The sequence below is a fragment of the Rhagoletis zephyria genome, unplaced genomic scaffold (assembly GCF_001687245.7).
Source record: "Rhagoletis zephyria isolate East Lansing unplaced genomic scaffold, Rhagoletis_zephyria_1.1 Rzeph_scaffold_26731, whole genome shotgun sequence".
NCBI lineage: Eukaryota > Metazoa > Arthropoda > Insecta > Diptera > Tephritidae > Rhagoletis > Rhagoletis zephyria.
The window spans coordinates 1-5,434 of NW_016183789.1; the positions used below are offsets into that span (position 1 = coordinate 1).

The 5,434-nt window shown below is 31.7% G+C and overlaps 1 long non-coding RNA gene across 1 annotated transcript; it reads right to left on the minus strand.

Annotated features, from left to right (window-relative positions):
- Positions 1 to 287: 287 nt before the first annotated feature.
- On the minus strand, positions 288 to 1,419 carry LOC108382395 (uncharacterized). Its single transcript, XR_001849684.1, has 3 exons — positions 1,316 to 1,419; positions 1,263 to 1,267; positions 288 to 299 (listed from the first exon to the last, which is right to left on the minus strand). It is a non-coding gene; the product is annotated as an uncharacterized LOC108382395 (long non-coding RNA).
- Between the last annotated feature and the right edge of the window lie 4,015 nt (positions 1,420 to 5,434).

Below are 5,434 nucleotides of genomic sequence, written 5' to 3' on the forward strand. Positions count from 1 at the left end.
AAAACTCAATAAATATTTCACTAAGTTTGACGGAATAATGCTTTTATTTAATTACAAATGAACTTATGTATGTACAAAATAATTGATTTTACTGCAGATATGTTGGAATGAATATTTTATATCTTTTTAAGTATCTTTAGTTAAGATATGCATTAAAAAAATTTAAATTTTCTCCATGAGAAGAGAATTATTTATTTAATTATTTGCTCTACAGAAAATAAAAAAATTTATATTAAGAAATTTTTAAAAATTCCAGATACAATTACAACATAAAATACAAATGACCCGTTTTAATAAACCTTCCCGGTTTTTCTGCCGACAGAGCTGTCCAATCAACTGCCAGTTTCTCTAAAATTAAGAGAATTATTTCGAAAAAACTGATTACGTTTTTTGATATGCTGATCACAAATTTTAAGTAAAATTTAAACCTTGCTGGCAGTTGGCAGCTATCAAATGGACTGTGAATTTTTCTAAAAATAGATTGTGCTATTTTTAAAAATGCCACTGATTAGGTTTTTGACATGCTGATCACGAATTTTATGTCAAATTAAAAATTTTACAATTGACAGCTGTCAAATAAACTGTTAGTTTTTCTAAAAATAACCATACTTTTTTAAGATCCTACTGATAAGGATTTCAGATACGCTAGTCACGAATTTACAACAAATTAAAACCTTAAGAGTTTACGACTGTCGAAGGGGCTGTCAATTTCTCTAGAAATAAGGAAAATTCCCCAATAATTAAACGAACTATGTTTTAAGGCTTACTGACCTCAAGTTCTGTATCACATTCAAACTTTTTCGGTTGACAACTGTCAAATCAACTGTCATTTCCAGTTGAGTAACATAATGTATTTGTTTAGCAATATTTTATCTTTTATATACGAGGCAACATATTTGAAATGAATTTATGATCATTAATTATGTTTATAAATTAGGGATAGTTGGGGCCGTCTGCTATATGTTCAGCCGTAACTATATATTCCAGGCCCAAACGGTTTTTTAAAGATTTTTTTATTTTATACGAAATTCGTATTTCCAAAGCTTCAGTTTTCTCGTTTTTGAATAAAATTGTTCAGGTTTTAGTTTTGGGAAACTTCGGACGCGATATTGAATTTTGTATTTTGAATTTTCAAAAACTAGTTTGAAATTTGTAGTGAGCGAACTTAAAAATCTCTAAATTACAAATTTCATGAAAGTTCAGTATTTTTTTTAATTCCTGCACGCCATATTGGATTCGTTGTTGGGTTTTTGGAAATGTACTTCAGCTTTGTTAAGACACATCTTATACATAATAATCTTCAAAACTGTAATACACTTTATGTTATTTGGAACAACTACTAAAGTTGATCTAGTGAAATAAAAATGGCGGCTACCCTTTTTGGCGCGAGTATACGCGGATTTTCTTTTCGTAGATCCTTAAAGGGACCTTTGAGTTGGCTTTTGGTAAAGGATTGAAGAACCTACTAATTAAAGATACCTTTTTGAAGAAAATATTTCTTGAAAAATAAGCCGTGTTATTAAGGTGAGGATAATTTATGTTCCATGTTTAAGAAGTAACACCAAACCAGTAATTAATGTTGTAATTGAAACTTTCCTTGAAAAAAAAATTTATGAAAGCTATCAACTCATAACTGTTAAAACGTGCCACGATCAAATTCGTTGAATTAAACATATCTAACGGCTTGCTCAGCAGATAGTATTGGAAATACTAATCAGTTTTGAGTTTGTTGGACATTTCTGAATAAGGATAGCTTTATTCCGGTTAACTTATCACAGTTTTAAAATATGCCTTTTTCGCGTAAAACATGGTTTCTCCTGCCACTGTGCGGCGTTTGGTTTTTAAATAGCTATGTTGTTATTGTAAGTTTATTACAACGTAATACCCATAGGGTAACCAAAAAATACATTGAGTTATTGTTTTTTTGCTGGTTATCCTGTCGATACAATGCTTTTTTTAAATGTGAACTTTGATATGAAAATTTGTATTTATTTTTGCTGCTCAACAACTCACGCTCGAGTGAATAAGTATATGTATGTATGTTTGTCAACAAATTTCCTTTTTTAGAAAAAAGTTTTGCTACTAATTTCACATTTATATGTATGTACGTTTTATCGTGAATGTGGCAGATTAATGCGCAAACGAAAAACGTCGGAGCAAATTTCCTGATTTTGCACTTTAGCAAATTGCTGCCGAGAGCACTGGGGCCTTCTGTTGGGGGACCCAGTCAGCATTGCTTCGTTTGCTCACCGTTAAGACCGCCACTGGGCTGCATACTACTTCGACCGGAAAAAATAATTGCCGATGAACCACGAGGAGGTGGTATTCAACATTAGATATGCATTTAAGTTCTTTACTTATGACGTGTTCCAAGTCAGCAAAACATGAAAGTAGTCCTTTCGCACATACTTCAAAACTAAGTCCCACTAGACTACCTGGTTATAAAATTTTTGCAATGATTTGTTCCTGTTCATATGCAAATGGTCCAACTATTAGTATTTAAAATAGAAGTAGTGATGCACAGCGTCGTATTACAAGGGCTGCCAATTTTCCCGTCAAATCTGGATTTTTTGAAGTCTATTTGCATGAGGAGGTATAAGATGTTCAAAAATATTTTAATTACAGTAATGATATCATAGAAAAAATAATAATTCCGTATATTACACTCTAAAAATTTTATTTTAATTTGCGCATATTAAGATAGGTACCCAGTTTCCTCTCTTAATGAATGCAAATTTACACACTGCTTGCTTACTTTTACTTATAATATGTGTGGCGTAGAACAAATTTCAAATTTGTTTTTTGAGTTGAGGTAACCAGTTTCCTCTCCTAGTGTGTGCAAAATTAAACACTGTCTGTTTACTTTTACATATCAAATTTGTCACGTTGCGCACACAAGAGGTGGGTTTTGGGGTTAAATTTATTATGATTTAAGAAATTTTGATAGAAAAAAATTTCTTTTCCATTTCTTGTGCGTCATTTTGTAAGATTTTTTTTTTCTTGAGAGCTCTTTAAAGTTTAACTGCGAATGAAGACATTGTCCTAAAAATATGCAATGCATGCTCACTTACTGTTGCTTTTTACACTTTACAGCCTAAAAAAGTTTAACACTGATATGTACTTAACAAGCATTCGAAGATTTAATTTGCTAACTTGGAATTCGTTCCACCAAAATGCGCTACATGATAAAAATACAAGTTCAGCTAAATTTTCGTTATTCGAAGTATTAAAAAATGAGAAACCAGAAATCGACGAAAATTAATAAAAAANAAAATTTCGTGAAATTATTTAATTCATTTATATAAAGATTCTTTTGTAAAATTTTGTATTACTTTTGAAAGTTAAGTGCACCTTTAGCCGTTAATTTTTTCATGATTTAATGATCGGATCTAAACCAAATTACGGAACGACCTTTAAGGTACTATCTTTCCGGTAAAAAAATCGGTTCACGCAGAGCCAAGTTATGCGGTGGAATAAATAAAAGAAGTAAAAATACTCCGAAAAATTGATAACCTCCCCTTTTTTGAAGCCGGTTGAAAATATCTCAGTTCTTTGTAAATTTTATGTAAATAAAATGCAATTTATGAAACTTTAAAATGTTTCTTTTTTATTTCGTTCTGTACATAAAACTTGCACAAATGTATTTTGAATAGCGAATTTTCGGTATTTTCTGATGATATATATTTAGAAGTATAAACTCTTTCCCCCAAAAAATATATTCCTGCGAGCGCCCCTGGCACTTAGTATTTATTATATGTAAAAAATATATTTTTACTTTCAAAATGTTTGTAATTTTAAACATTTTATGTGTATATTTATGTGTATATTTTAAACAACTCATGTTCAAAATGAAATCTTGAACATCTTGTGCGTATACTTGAACAGATTCTAGTTGAAAAATAAACACTTTTCAGTAGTAGTTTTACATGCACTTTTTAGAGTGTAGTATTAATTTTGTAAAATTGAATAATATAAGTTATATAATAAATTTTGGGCCGAAGTTCAAACTTATACGGATGCAGGTGGCAACTAATTGTTTTCGGATCAGGCGGATTTTGCACTTCATTCACTTTAACTACCATGGTCTAATGCAGACATGAAACTTCATTCATTGAGCCAAACTTGGTGAAAACAAAACAAAAACATATGACTCAAAACATATGATTTGCAAAAATATGATTCATTTATATACAATATATATATAATATAATAATATAAAATGTCTATCATACTTGGGCGTACAAAATTTTTGATTCTTATTTCCCCTCTCAAAATCGAGCTCACGATCCGGCCCTGTGACCAAAATTACAAAAATACTGCTAAAAAAAAGAATGGAGTAGGAATGGAAATCAATATGGTAAAATAACTTCGAAGTATTTTCTTATAGAAGTATTTAAAACAGAAAAAAAACACACTTAATGGGGTTCACCGATCTTTCCTTTGTCGTAAAAAACTGGAGCATGTAGAACCGACTGTCTTGAGAATGAGAATACACCGTCCGCTGAATCAGTCCCACTATGCAAATATAGTCTTTTTTTAGAGAGGACATCCATCGAGAATCAATCAACACCTTCGCCAAGACTCGACCCTATTAAGCTGGCTTTTCAGGGTACTATTTTATATATATATATAAGGAAAACTTGAAAGTTAGGGGGGGGGGGGCTCGAGCACCCCCCTGCCGCTACCTGGCTACGCCCATGGCAACAAGTGCTTTGATTCTTAAATTTAAGATTTTTCAAAAAGTGGAGTTAATCGATGTTTACTGAACGGCTCATATGATGCCGCGACGACACTAACCACCTTCCCACTTGCCCACTCACATCGGATCTGTCCTTTTCCTAAGCCTGTCGTTAGATGAGAAGGAAGACAACATGTAGTGGATTCACTGATTTAGACCAAGTTTGGTAAGCTGCTATAACAAAAGGAAATAGTGAAAGATTTTCGCCTGATTTTCCTTTTATTTTTAAAGTAATTTTCTGCAGTGGAAAACTTTCCAGTATTCAGATCTTTGATATTAATAAACAATTTTCTACTAGTCACATTTTCAATAAAAAAAATATTTAGAATGTTTGTATTCTGGTATACATATAATAAAAACTAGGTAAAAATCCGGTTCATTTAATAGTAGAAATACGGTTTACTCGGTATTCGAAAAACCAAGATTTAAAAAAAAAAACACCTAAAAGTATTCAAAACCAACCGATTCAATCACTCTATCTTTTGACAGATGTAGCCCGCCGTTTTCAATGTGCTTCAAGAATATTTTTCAAATCAATTGCTGAGTGGAAGATCGACCTATCTCGACAGCCAGCTCGAAAACGCTCTATCTCAAAAAACTTTTCAAGAACGTCAAGAATTCATTTCAAAAACACCCTATCTCAGCTTCCGATTCAAAAACGCCCTATATCGGCACATTTTCAATACATTTTGAAGT